A 15,537-nucleotide genomic window follows, 5' to 3' on the forward strand; every position below is an offset into this window, starting at 1 on the left:
ATAGGCTGGAGAGTTGATCTGAAACTATTCATTTGGTATCTCTTCAAGGGTTTTAAAGAAGCCCAGCTTTTATATTTGTCACTGACTACTATGTGCTATCCTATGTGCTATACTAATGTGCTATCCTGAGAATGATTATTAAGAGATCTCTTAATAACTAAATACGGCGCATTCAGAAATCGTTCAGAACCCTTCCACATTTTGTTACGTAACAGCCTTATTCTAAAATGTATTAAATACAAAACAGGAATGTTTATCAGTGGCAGGAACTTGGATACTAGTCAGGCTCGAGGGAAAGATGAGCAATCAAATAAAATTGTATTAGTCACATGCACCGAATACAACAGTGAAATGCTTACTTACGAGCCCCTAACCAACAATGCAGTTTCAAAAAATGCAGATAAGAATAAGAGATAAATGTAACAAGTAATTAAAGAGCAGAAGTGAAATAACAATAGCAAGAATTTATACAGGGGGGGTACCGATACAGAGTCAATGTGCGGGGGCACCGGTTATTTGAGGCAGTATGAACATGTAGGTAGAGTTATTAAAGTGACTATGCATAAATGACAACAGAAAGAAGCAGTGGTGTGAGGGGGGGGCTGGAAAAAGTCTGGGTAGCCATTTCACTAGATATTCAGGAGTCTTATGGCTTGAGGTAGAAGCTGTTAATAAACCTTTTGGACCTAGACTTGGTGCTCCGGTACCGCTTGCCGTGTGGTAGCAGAGAGAACAGTCTATGACTAAGGTGGCTGGAGTCGTTGACAATGTTTAGGGCCTTCCTCTGACACCGCCTGGTATAGAGGTCTTGGATGGCAGGAAGCTTGGCCCCAGTGATGTACTGGGCCGTACGCACTACCCTGCCTTGCAGTCGCCATACCAGGTAGTGATGCAACCAGCTGCACCATTCTCTCGATGATGCAGCTGTAGGACCTTTTAAGGATCTGAGGACCCATGACAAATCTTTTCAGTCTCCTGAGAGGGAATAGGTTTTGTCGTGCCCTCTTCACGACTGTCTTGGTGTGCTTGGACCATGTTAGTTTGTTTGTGATGTGGACACCAAGGAACTTGAAGCTCTCAACCTGCTCCACTGCAGCCCCGTCGATGAGATTGGGGGTGTGCTCGGTCCTCTTTTTCCTGTAGTCCACATTAATTTCCTTTGTCTTGATCACGTTGAGGGAGAGGTTGTTGTCCTGGCACCACACGGACAGGTCTCTGACCTCCTCCTTACAGGCTGTCTCGTCGTTGTCGGTGATCAGGCCTACCACTGTTGTGTCATCGGCAAATTGAATGTTGGTGTCTGGCCGTGCAGTCATGAGTGAAGAGGGAGTACAGGAAGGGACTGAGCACACACCCCCTGTGTTGAGGATCAGCGTAGAGGATGTATTGTTACCTACCTTTACCACCTGGGGGAAGACCATCCAGTTGTAGAGGGAGGTGTTTAGTCCCAGGCTCCTTAGCTTATTGATGAGCTTGGAGGGCACTATGGTGTTAAACGCTGAGCTGTAGTCAGTGAATACCATTCTCACATAGGTGTTCCTTTTGTCCATGTGGGAAAGGGCAGTGTGGAGTGCAATGGAGATTGCATCATCTGTGGATCTGTTGGGATGGTATGCAAATTGGAGTGAGTCTAGGGTTTCTGGGATAATGGTGTTGATGTAAGCAATGACCAGCCTTTCAAAGCACTTCATGGCTCCATGGCTTTAATTTTTGCTTGTAAGCAGGAATCAGAAGATAATAATTATGGTCAGATTTGCCAAATGGACGGCGAGAGAGAGCTTTTGTGTGTAGTATAGGTGGTCCAGACTCGTCAATTTTATTGTCCAAAGATTGCACGTTTGCTAGTAGAATGGAGGGAAGTGGGGGTTTATTCGATCACCTATGGATTCTCAGAAGGCAGCTTGCCGAGGAAGCAAGCGTATCCCTCGCGTCGGGATCGTCAGAGTCGTGAAAGGAAAAAGAGGATTCTGCTAGCCCGTGGTGAGTAATCGCAGTCCTGATGTCCAGAAGTTATTTTCGGTCACAAGAGACGGTAACGGCAACATCATGTACAAAATAAGTAAAAAATAAGTTACAAAGAACTCAAATAAGTGAACAAAAAAACACAATCGGTTGGGGGCACGTAAAACATCTGCCATCTTCTCCGGCGCCACAGAGATCCATGATGAAAACCAGCTCTAGAGCACCCAGGACCTTAGACTGGGTCCTCATCAATTTACACACAATACCCAAAAATGACAAAGCAAAAACAGGTTTTAAGAAATGTTTTCAAATTTATAAAAAATAAAAAACATAAAAACCTTATTTACATAAGTATTCAGACCCTTTGATATGAGACTTGAAATTGAGCTCAGGTGCATCCTGTTTCCATTGATCATCCTTGAGATGTTTCTACAACTTGTTTGGAGTCCACCTGTGCTAAAATCAATTGATTGGACATGATTTGGAAAGGCACAGAGCTGTCTATCTTTTTATAAAAAAATGTTTTACCCCTTTTTCTCCCAATTTCGTGGTATCCAATTTGTAGTTACAGACTTGTCGATATAAGGTCCCACATAAGGTCCCACAGTTGACAGTGCATGTCAGAGCAAAAACCAAGCCATGAGGTCAAAGGAATTGTCCATAGAGCTCTGAGACAGGATTGTGTCGAGGCACAGATCTGGGGAAGGGTGCCCAAAAATGTATGCAGCATTGAAGGTCCCTAAGAACACAGTGGCCTCTGTCAGTCTCAAATGGAAGAAGTTTGAAACCACCAAGTTTGAGACCACCTCTTTGTAGAGCTGGCCGCCCGGCCAAACTGAGAAATCGGGGAGAAGGGCCTTGGTCAGCGAGGTGATCAAGAACCCGATGGTCACTCTGACAGAGCTCCAGAGTTGCTCTGTGGAGATGGAAGAACCATCCAAAAGGACAACCATCTCTGCAGCACTCCATCAATCAGGCCTTTTATGGTAGTGGCCAGACAGAAGCCACTCCTCAATAAAAGGTACATGACAGTCCACTTGGAGTTTGCCAAAAGGCACCTAAAGCATTTTCAGACCATGAGAAACAGGATTCTCTGGTCTGATGAAATCTAGATTGAACTTGGCCTGAATGCCAAGCTTCCCATCTGGAGGAAACCAGGCACTGCTCATCACCTGGCCAATACCATACCTACGGTGAAGCATGGTGGTGGCAGCATCATGCTGTGGGATGTTTTTCAGTGGTAGGGACTGGGAGACTAGTCAGGATCGAGGGACAGATTAACAGAGCAAAGTACAGCGAGATTCTTGATGAAAACCTGCTCCAGAGCGCTTAGGACCTCAGACTGGGGTCAAAGGTTCACCTTCCAACAGGAAGGACACTGCCATAACAACGCAGGTGTGGCTTTGGACCAAGTCTCTGAATTTCCTTGAGTGGCCCAGACAGAGCCCCGACCTGAACCCGATCAAACATCTCTGGAGAGATCTGAAAATAGCTGTGCAGCTACGCTCCCCATCCAACCTGACAGAGCTTGAGAGGATCTACAGAGAAGAATGGGAGAAACCCCCAAATACAGATGTGCCACACTCAAGAAGACTCAAGGCTATAATCGTTGCCAAAGGTGGTTCAACAAAGTACTGAGTAAAGGGTCTGAAAACGTAGGTAAATGTGCTATAATTTTTTAAATTTGAATACATTTGCAAAAATGTTCTAAAACCTTTCTTTGCTTTGTCATTATGGGTTATTGTGTGTATATTGTTGAGGGGGAAAAACAACATTTAACCAATTTTATAATAAGGCTGTAACGTAACAAAATGTGGGAAAAGTAAAGGGGACTGAATACTTTCTGAATTCACTGTAAAGCATATTACAAGTATAAAGCAGGTACTTCCACACAGGTGTGGTTCCGGAGTTAATTAAGCAACTAGCATCCCAAAATACTTGGCAGGCCATTATTTTGGCTACCATGGATTTTTTTAACCTTTATTTTTTCTAGGCAAGTCAGTTAGGAACTTATTCTAATTTAAAATGACGGCCTTACCCAGACGACGCTGGGCCAACTGTGTGCCGCCCTATGGGACTCCCAATCCCGGCCGGATGAAATAGAGCCTGGAATCAAACCAGGGTCTGTAGTCACGTGCCTAGCACTGAGATGTAGTGCCTTAGACCTCTGCGCCATAGGATGAAAATTATCCTTTATAATGTCTACATCCCTTCTATCTAGTTTTAGACGTTCAATAGTGGCCTGGACTGTTTTTTTCTCCATAACAATCATTCCATAATAATATATTTTTTACTCCCAACCTCCTGCCACCCAGATTGAATTTGGCTTAGTTTTCTCACCCCTGATCTACATAATGAATTTGCTTTAAACTTCTCATGGGTAAATGTGTTTGATTTGATTTGATGTTCTATCATCTATCTTACTGGAAATCACTTCAATTTTAATGACCTCTGGTTACCCTAATATTGCAGTCTAAAGGCAGCATGTGGTATGATGGCTGAGAAATAAAAAATGTACTGTACAGTATTTCCCTATGATTGCTTTTCCGGCCAAGACTTCCTTGTTCATATTTTAGCTGGTATTTATTTAACACCTAGTTACTTAAACTCAATGTCAATAAACCAATGTATTTGATGTATCTGTTTCTACTAGTCTATATACAGTAGGTATGAGTGATATATAAACAGCCGTCAACCAAAAGGATGCAGTTGCCTCCCATTTGACAACAAGCCGACCATGGCTGTCGTCAAACGGGAGGCAACTGCATCCTTTTGGAAGCAAATCAAATCAAATCAAATGTATTTATATAGCCCTTCTTACATCAGCTGATATCTCAAAATGCTGTACAGAAACCCAGCCTAAACCCCTAACAGCATGCTATGCAGGTGTAGAAGCACGGTGGCTAGGAAAAACTCCCTAGAAAGGCAAAAACCTAGGAAGAAACCTAGAGAGGAACCAGGCTATGAGGGGTGGCCATTCCTCTTCTGGCTGTGCCGGGTGGAGACTATAACAGAACATGGCCAAGATGTTCAAATGTTCATAAATGACCAGCATGGTCAAATAATAATAATCACAGTAGTTGTCGAGGGTGCAACAGGTCAGCACCTCAGGAGTAAATTGCAGTTGGCTTTTCATAGCCGATCATTGAGAGTATCTCTACCGCTCCTGTTGTCTCCAGAGAGTTGAAAACAGCAGGTTTGTGACAGGTAGAACGTCCAGTGAACAGGTCAGGGTTCCATAGCCGCAGGCAGAACAGTTGAAACTGAAGCAGCAGCACGGCCAGGTGGACTGGGGACAGCAAGGAGCCATCATGCCAGGTAGTGCTGAGGAATGGTCCTAGGGCTCAGGTCCCCCGAGAGAAAGAAAGAAAGAATTAGAGAGCGCATACTTTTTTTCACCCCTTTTTCTCCCCAATTTCATGGTATCCAATTGCTGTAGTTGCTACTATCTTGTCTACAACTCCCGTACGGGCTCGGGAGAGACGAAGGTTGAAAGTAATGCGTCCTCCGATACACAACCCAACCAGCCGCACTGCTTCTTAACACAGCGCAGTGTGTACCTGGCAACCTTGGTTAGCGCGCACTGCGCCCGTTCCGCCACAGGAGTCACTGGTGCGCAATGAGACAAGGACATCCCTACCAACCAAGCCCTCCCGAACCTGGACGACGCTAGGCCAATTGTGCGTCGCCCCACAGACCTCCCGGTCGCAGCCGGTTACAACAGAGCCTGGGCGCGAACCCAGAGTCTCTGATGGCACAGCTGGTGCTGCAGTACAGCGCCCTTAACCACTGTTCACACAGGACTTCTGGCGCCGAGAGAGATGGCCGCCTCGCTTCGCGTTCCTAGGAAACTATGCAGTTTTTTGTTTTTTTACGTGTTATTTCTTACATTGGTACCCCAGGTCATCTTAGGTTTCATTAATTACAGTCGGGAAGAACTACTGAATATAAGAGCAACGTCAACTCACCATCAGTATGACCAGGAATATGACTTTCCCAGAGCGGATCCTGTGTTCTGCCTTTCACCCAGGACCACGGATTGGATCCCAGCCTGCGACCCAAAACAAAGACGTCATAAAATAGGGAAACGAAGCGGTCTTCTGGTCAGGTTCCGGAGACGGGCACATCGCGCACCACTCCCTAGCATACTTCTCGCCAATGTCCAGTCTCTTGACAACAAGGTTGATGAAATCCGAGCAAGGGTAGCATTCCAGAGGGACATCAGAGACTGTAACGTTCTTTGCTTCACAGAAACATGGCTCACTCGAGAGACGCTAACGGAATCAGGGGCCGCCAGCTGGTTTCTCAACGCGCCGACAGAAACAAACATCTTTCTGGTAAGAAGAGGGGCGGGGGCGTATGCCTTATGGTTAACGAGACGTGGTGTGGTCACAACAACATACAGGAATTCAAGTCCTTCTGTTCACCTGATTTAGAATTCCTCACAATCAAAACCGCATTATCTACCAAGGGAATTCTCTTCGATTATAATCACAGCCGTATATATTCCCCCCCAAGCAGAAACATCGATGGCTCTGAACGAACTTTATTTGACTCTTTGCAAACTGGAAACCACATATCCTGAGGCTACATTCATTGTAGCTGGGGATTTTAACAAGGCTAATCTGAAAACAAGACTCCCTAAATTGTATCAGCATATTGATTGCGCAACCAGGGCTGGTAAAACCTTGGATCATTGCTATTCTAACTTCCGCAACACATTTAAGGCCCTCCCCCGCCCTCCTTTCGGAAAAGCTGACCACAGCTCCATTTTGTTGCTCCCTGCCTACAGACAGAAGCTAAAACAAGAAGCTCCCGCGCTGAGGTCTGTTCCGACCAATCTGATTCCACGCTCCAAGACTGCTTTGATCACATGGATTGGGATATAACGTGCATTGAAGATGTCGTTCCCATAGCAACGATTAAAACATTCCCAAACCAGAAACCGTGGATTGATGGCAGCATTCGAGTGAAACTGAAAGCGCGAACCACTGCTTTTAATCAGGGCAATGTGACCGGAAACATGACCGAGTACAAACAGTGTAACTATTCCCTCTGCAAGGCAATCACACAAGCTAAGCGTCAGTATAGAGACAAAGAGTCGCAATTCAACGGCTCAGACACAAGAGGTATGTGGCAGGGTCTACAGTCAATCACGGATTACAAAAAGAAAACCAGCCCCGTCACAGACCAGGATGTCTTGCTCTCAGGCAGACTAAATAACTGTTTAGCCCGCTTTGAAGACAATACAGTGCCACTGACACGGCCTGCAACGAAAACATGCGGACTCTCCTTCACTGCAGCCGAGGTGAGTAAAACATTTAAACGTGTTAACCCTCGCAAGGCTGCAGGCCCAGACGGCATCCCCAGCCGAGCTCTCAGAGCATGCGCAGACCAGCTGGCTGGTGTGTTTACGGACATATTCAATCAATCCTTATCCCAGTCTGCTGTTCCCACATGCTTCAAGAGGGCCACCATTGTTCCTGTTCCCAAGAAAGCTAAGGTAACTGAGCTAAACGACTACTGCCCCGTAGCACTCACTTCCGTCATATTGAAGTGCTTTGAGAGACTAGTCAAGGACCATATCACCTCCACCCTACCTGACACCCTAGACCCACTCCAATTTGCTTACCGCCCAAATAGGTCCACAGACGATGCAATCTCAACCACACTGCACACTGCCCTAACCCATCTGGACAAGAGGAATACCTATGTGAGAATGCTGCACATCGACTACAGCTCAGCATTTAACACCATAGTACCCTCCAAACTCGTCATCAAGCTCGAGACCTTGGGTCTCGACCCCGCGCTGTGCAACTGGGTACTGGACTTCCTGACGGGCCGCCCCCAGGTTGTGAGGGTAGGTAAAAACATCTCCACCCCGCTGATCCTCAACACTGGGGCCCCACAAGGGTGCGTTCTGAGCCCTCTCCTGTACTCCCTGTTCACCCACGACTGCGTGGCCACGCACACCTCCAACTCAATCATCAAGTTTGCGGACGACACTACAGTGGTAGGCTTGTTTAACAACAACGACGAGACGGCCCACAGGGAGGAGGTGAGGGCCCTCGGAGTGTGGTGTCAGGGAAATAACCTCACACTCAACGTCAACAAAACTAAGGAGATGATTGTGGACTTCAGGAAACAGCAGAGGGAGCACCCCCCTATCCACATCGATGGGACAGTAGTGGAGAGGGTAGTAAGTTTTAAGTTCCTCGGCGTACACATCACAGACAAACTGAATTTGTCCACCCACACAGACAGCATTGTGAAGAAGGCGCAGCAGCGCCTCTTCAACCTCAGGAGGCTGAAGAAATTTGGCTTGTCACCAAAAACACTCACAAACTTCTACAGATGCACAATCGAGAGCATCCTGTCGGGCTGTATCACCGCCTGGTATGGCAACTGCTCCGCCCACAACCGTAAGGCTCTCCAGAGGGTAGTGAGGTCTGCACAACGCATCACTGGGGGCAAACTACCTGCCCTCCAGGACACCTACACCACCCGATGTCACAGGAAGGCCATAAAGATCAAGGACAACAACCACCCGAGCCACTGCCTGTTCACCCCGCTATCATCCAGAAGGCGAGGTCAGTACAGGTGCATCAAAGCTGGGACCGAGAGACTGAAAAACAGCTTCTATCTCAAAGCCATCAGACTGTTAAACAGCCACCACTAACATTGAGTGGCTGCTGCCAACACGCTGACTCAACTCCAGCCACTTTAATAATAGGAATTGATGGGAAATGATGTAAAATATATCACTAGCCACTTTAAACAATGCTACTTAATATAATGTTTACATACCCTACGTTATTAATCTAATATGTATATGTATATACTGTACTCTATATAATCTCACTGCATCTTTATGTAATACATGTTTCACTAGCCACTTTAAACTATGCCACTTGTTTACATACCCTACATCACTCATCTCATATGTATATACTGCACTCGATACCATCTACTGCATCTTGCCTACTCCGTTCTGTACCATCACTCATTCATATATCTTTATGGACATATTCTTTATCCCTTTACACTTGTGTGTATAAGGTAGTAGTTTTGGAATCGTTAGGTTAGATTACTCGTTGGTTATTACTGCATTGTCGGAACTAGAAGCACAAGCATTTTGCTCCACTCGCATTAACATCTGGTAACCATGTGTATGTGACAAATACATTTGATTTGATATACTCCAGATATAACAGACTGACCCTAGCCCCCCGACAACAAACTACTGCAGCATAGATACTGGAGGCTGAGACAGGAGGGGTCAGGAGACACTGTGGCCCCATCCGATGATACCCCCTGAAAGGGCCCAATAGGCAGGATATAAACCCACCCACATTGCCAAAGCACAGCCCCCACACCACTAGAGGGATATCTTCAACCACCAACTTACCATCCTGAGACAAGGCTGAGTATAGCCCACAAAGATCTCCGCCACGGCACAACCCAAGGGGGGCACCAACCCAGACAGGAAGACCACGTCAGTGACTCAACCCACTCAAGTGACGCACCCCTCCTAGGGACGGCATGGAAGAGAACCAGTAAGCCAGTGACTCTGCCCCTGTAATAGGGTTAGAGGCAGAGAATCCCAGTGGAGAGAGGGAAACCGGCCAGGCAGAGACAGCAAGGGCGGTTCATTGCTCCAGTGCCTTTCCGTTCACCTTCCCACTCCTGGGCCAGACTACACTCAATCATATGACCTACTGAAGAGATGAGTCTTCAATAAATACTTAAAGGTTGAGACCGAGTCTGCGTCTCTTACATGGGTCGGCAGACCATTCCATAAAAATGGAATGGATTGGAGAAAGCCCTCCCTCCAGCTGTTTTCTTAGAAATTCAAGGGACAATTAGGAGGCCTGCGTCTTGTGACCGTAGCGTACGTGTAGGTATGTATGGCAGGACCAAATCGGAAAGATAGGTAGGAACAAGCCCATGTAATGTATTGTAGGTTTACAGTAAAATCTTGAAATCAGCCCTTGCCTTAACAGGAAGCCAGTGTAGGGAGGCTTGCACTGGAGTAATATGATCACATTTTCTGGTTCTAGCCAGGATTCTATCAGCCGTATTTAGCACTAACTGATGTTTATTTAGTGCTTTATCCGGGTAGCCGAAAAAGTAGAGCATTGCAGTAGTCTAACCTAGAAGTAAAAAAAGAATAGATTAATTTTTCTGCATTAATTTTGGACAGAAAATTTCTTATCTTTGCAATGTTACGCAGATGGAAAAAAGTTGCCCTTGAAATGTTCGTCAAAAGAGAGATCTGAGTCCAGAGTAACGCCGAGGTCCTTCACAGTTTTATTTGAGACGACTGTACAACCATCAAGATTAATTGTCAGATTCATTGTCAGTTTCTTGGGACCTAGAACAAGTATCTCTGTTTTGTCCAAGTTTAAAAGTAGAAAATATGCAGCCATCCACTTCTTTATGTCTGAAACACAGGCTTCCAACGAGGGCAATTTTGGGGCTTCACCATGTTTCATTTAAATGTACAGCTGTGTGTCATCCGCATAGCAGTGAAAGTTAACATTATGTTTTCAAATGACACCCCCAAGAGGTAAAATATATAGTGAAAACAATAGTGGTCCTAAAAGGTAACCTTGAGGAAAACCGAAATTTACAGCTGATTTGTCAGAGGACAAACCATTCACAGAGACAAACTGATATCTTTCCGACAGATAAGATCTACACCAGGCCAGAACTTGTCCGTGTAGACAATTTGCGTTTCCAATCTCTCCAAAAGAATGTGGTGATCGATGGTATCAAAAGCAGCACAAAGGTCTAGGAGCACGAGGACAGATGCAGAGCCTTGGTCTGACACCATTAAAAGGTAATTTACCACCTTCACAAGTACAGTCTCAGTGCTATGATGGGGTCTCAAACCAGACTCAAGCATTTCATATACATTGTTTGTTTTCAGGAAGGCAGTGAGTTGCTGCGCAACAGCTTTTTCAAAACATTTAGAGAGGAATGGAAGATCCGTTATAGGCCGATAGTTTTTTATATTTTCTGGGTCAAGGTTTGGCTTTTTCAAGAGAGGCTTTATTACTGCCAGTTTTAGTGAGTTTGGTACACATCCAGTGGATAGAGAGACGTTTATTATGTTCAACAATGGAGGGCCAAGCACAGGAAGCAGCTCTTTCAGTAGTTTAGTTGGAATAGGGTCCAGTATGCAGCTTGAATGTTTCGAGGCCATGATTATTTTCATCGTTGTGTCAAGAGATATAGTACTAAAACACTTGAGTGTATCCCTTGATCCTAGGTCCTGGCAGAGTTGTGCAGACTCAGGACAACTGAGCTTTGGAGGAATACGCAGTTTAAAGAGGAGTCCAGATTTTGCTTTCTAATGATCATGATCTTTTCCTCAAAGAAGTTAATGAATTTATTACTGCTGAAGTGAAAGCCATCCTCTCTTGGGGAATGCTGCTTTTTAGTTAGCTTTGCAACAGTATCAAAAATACATTTCGGATTGTCCTTATTTTCCTCAATTAGGTTGGAAAAATAGGATGATCGAGCAGCATTGAGGGCTCTTCGATACTGCATGGTACTGTCTTTCCAAGTTAGTTGGAACACTTTCAGTTTGGTGTGGCACCATTTCCATTCCAATTTTCTGGAAGCTTGCTTCAGAGCTTCGGTATTTTCTGTATACCAGGGAGCTAGTTTCTTATAACAAATGTTTTTAGTTTTTAGGGGTGCAACTGCATCTAGGGTATTGCGCAAGGTTAAATTGAGTTCCTCAGTTAGGTGGTTAACTGATTTATTTTGGGTTAAACCTGACATCCTTGGGTAGGCAGAGGGAGCCTGGTAGGGCATCAAGGAATCTTTGGGTTGTCTAAGAATTTATATCACAACTTTTGATGTTCCTTGGTTGGGGTCTGAGCAGATTATTTGTTGCAATTGCAAACGTAATAAAATTATGTTCCGATAGTCCAGGATTATGAGGAAAAACATTAAGATCCACAATATTTATTCCACGGGACAAAACTAGGTCCGACAGTGAGCAGGTCCGGAGACATGTTGGACAAAACCCACTGAGTCGGTGATGGCTCCGAAACCCTTTTGGAGTGGGTCTGTGGACTTTTCCATCTGAATATTAAAGTCACCAAAAATGTGAATATTATCTGCTGTGACTACAAGGTCCAATAGGAATTCAGGGAACTCAGTGAGGAACGCTGTATATGGCCCAGGAGGCCTGTAAACAGTAGCTATAAAAAGTGATTGAGTAGGCTGCATAGATGTCATGACTAGAAGCTCAAAATATGAAAACGTCAGGTTTTTTTTGTAAATTGAAATTTTGAAATTGAAAGCATCCCCACAACATGATGCTGCCAGCCCCGTGCTTCACGGTTGGGATGGTGTTCTTCGGCTTGCAAGCCTCCCGCTTTTTCCTCCAAACACAATGATGGTCATTATGGCCAATCAGTTCTATTTTGGTTGAGTTGATTTTATTTTTTACAGGGACAGTGCACATTTATCAACGTTTCAGTAAAAGTGCCGGTTTAAGCCAGCCGGCTAATTTTCAACTGCAGTCCCTGGGCAGGTTATTAAAAAACAATTACAATATAGACAATCATTGAGCAGTGAGCACACGCAGAGCTACATAGGACAAGCAAGATGTAGCATACAGACAGAGCAACATAGAACAAAAAGCAGCAAGACAAAATTCATAAAAGCAACAAAGTGTTTCCACACCCCACAAGCCTCAGACAACAGACAACATGGAAAGCGGCAATACACAGCTAGGGATTATTTTCACAAATCTGATTGACCTTTAGCCATGTCTTCATACATTTTGTGAAAGTTATGTGTGTCTGATGGCAGTGTATTCCAGACATGGGAAGCACTCACAGAGAAAGCGGATTTACTAAAGGTGCTTTTCCTTAATAAGAGAACTATACAGTCACCTCTCATGGCAGACCTTGTGGATCTGCTGCCATATGTTTGGGTTTTCTGTTTAACAAAAATACTGAGTGGAGGGGGAGCTAGGCCATTTAGGATCTTGAATACAAGACATGCGTCGGTGTATTGCACAAGATTTTCCCAACTCAGGAGCTCATGCTTTCTGAGGATGTAACAGTGATGATGGCTATTGAGCTTCCTATCAAGCACTTTGAAAGCCTGTTTGTAGACAGACTGAATAGGTTTTAATGTTGTACAGCAAGCTTGGGCCCAACTAGTCAAGCAGTATGTTAAGTGGGGAAGTATCATAAATTTGAAGTACAGTTTTGCTACCTCTGTCGTCAAACAATTTCGTATAAATTGAAAATGAGCTGAATGACCTTTTTCACATGCTTTTTAAAAGGGAGGTTGGAATCAAGTATGATGCCAAGGTACTTAAAATCAGATACCACCTGGAGCTTCTCCTCTGGCACATAGACATCTGGTTCAGTAGCATCTGTGGCCCTCTTTGTGAAGAACATGCAAACAGTTTTTTTCACATTGAGATGCAAACAAGAGTCACTGAGCCACTTTGTAACCTGGACCATTACAGTAGTGAGTTCTTGTGCAGCTTGTTGTTTGCTCTTTGCATGCACATATATCACTGTCATCTGCAAGGTGTCTGCAGCATTGTTACGTATTTGTAGGCATATCATTGGAAGATTGACCATAAGAGACCACATTTACCAGGTGTCCGCCCGGTGTCCTGCGCCGAAATTGGTGCGCAAACTTAAGCTGCAAGTATTTTTCCATGTGATTCAGAGAATAAAGCAGGCTTCCACAAACAATATATCAATGAAGAGATATGTGAAAAACACCTTGAGGACTGATTCTAAACAACGTTTGCCATGTTTCAGTCGATATTATGGAGTTAATTTGGAAAAAAGTTTGGCGTTTTGGTGACTGAATTTTCGGTTTGTTTTGGTAGCCAAAAGTGATATACAAAACGGAGCATTTTTCTCCTACACAAAGAATCTTTCAGGAAAAACTGAACATTTGCTATCTAACTGAGAGTCTCCTCATTGAAAACATCCGAAGTTCTTCAAAGGTAAATTATTTTATTTGAATGCTTTTCTGGTTTTTGTGAAAATGTTGCCCGCTAAATGCTATGCTAAATGCTACGCTAGCTATCAATACTCTTACACAAATGCTTGTTTTGCTATGGTTGAAAAGCATATTTTGAAAATCTGAGATGACAGTGTTGTTAAGAAAAGGCTAAGCTTGAGAGATAGCATATTTATTTCATTTCATTTGCGATTTTCATAAATAGTTAACGTTACGTTATGCTAATGAGCTTGAGGCTATAACTGGATACAGGTTTTTTTTCATAGCCAAACGTGAACAAAACGGAGCGATTTGTCCTACACAAATAATATTTTTTGAAAAACTGAACATTTGCTATCTAACTGAGAGTCTCCTCATTGAAAACATCTGAAGTTCTTCAAAGGTAAATGATTTTATTTGAATGCTTTTCTTGTTTTTGTGAAAATGTTGCTGACTGAATTCTAGGCTTATAGCTATGCTAGCTATCGATACTCTTACACAAATGCTTGTTTAGCTATGGTTGAAAAGCATGAGAGCAAATATATTTATTTCATTTCATTTGAGATTTTCATGAATAGTTAACGTTGAGTTATGCTAATGAGCTTGAGGCTATAAATAGGATCCCGGATCCTACTCGACGCAAGAAGTTAACAAACCTCCAAACGAGCTTCAACGCCATACAACACTCCTTCCGTGGCCTCCAACTGCTCTTAAATGCAAGTAAAACTAAATGCATGCTCTTCAATCGAGTCGCTGCCCGCATTCGCCCGCAGGCCTAGCATCACAACTCTGGACGGTTCTGACTTAGAATATGTAGACAACTATAAATACCTAGGTGTCTGGTTAGACTGTAAACTCTCCTTCCAGACTCATTATTAAGCATCTCCAATCCAATATTAAATCAAGAAACAGCTTCCTATTTTGCAACAAAGCCTCACTCAGTCATGCTGCCAAACATACCCTAGTAAAACTGACTATCCTGCCGATCCTTGATTTCGGCAATGTCATTTACAAAATAACCTCCAACACTCTACTCAGCAAATTGGATGCAGTCTATCACAGTGCCATCCGTTTTGTCACCAAAGCCCCATATACTACACACCATTGTGACCTGTATGCTCTCGTTGGCTTGTCCTCGCTACATATTCGTCGCCAAACCCACTGGCTCCAGGTCATCTATAAGTCTTTGCTAGGTAAGCTTCACCTTATCTCAGCTCACTGGTCACCATAGCAAAACCCACCCATAGCACACGCTCCAGCAGGTATATTTCACTGGTCATCCCCAATGCCAACACTTCCTTTGGCAGCCTTTACTTCCAGTTCTCTGCTGTCAATGACTGGAACGAATTGCAAAAATAACTAAAGTTGGAGACTTATATCTCCCTCACTAACTTCAAGCATCGGCTGTCAGAGCAGCTTACCGATCGCTGCAGCTGTACACATCCCATCTGTAAATAGCCCATCCAATAAACTACCTACCTCATCCCCATATTTGTTTTTTGTTTTTGTCTGCTCTTTTGCACACCAGTATTTCTACTTGCACATCCTCATCTGCACATCTATCACTCCAGTGTTAATTGC

Source organism: Oncorhynchus masou, chromosome 28 (genome assembly GCF_036934945.1).
Source record: "Oncorhynchus masou masou isolate Uvic2021 chromosome 28, UVic_Omas_1.1, whole genome shotgun sequence".
Taxonomy (NCBI): Eukaryota; Metazoa; Chordata; class Actinopteri; order Salmoniformes; family Salmonidae; genus Oncorhynchus; species Oncorhynchus masou.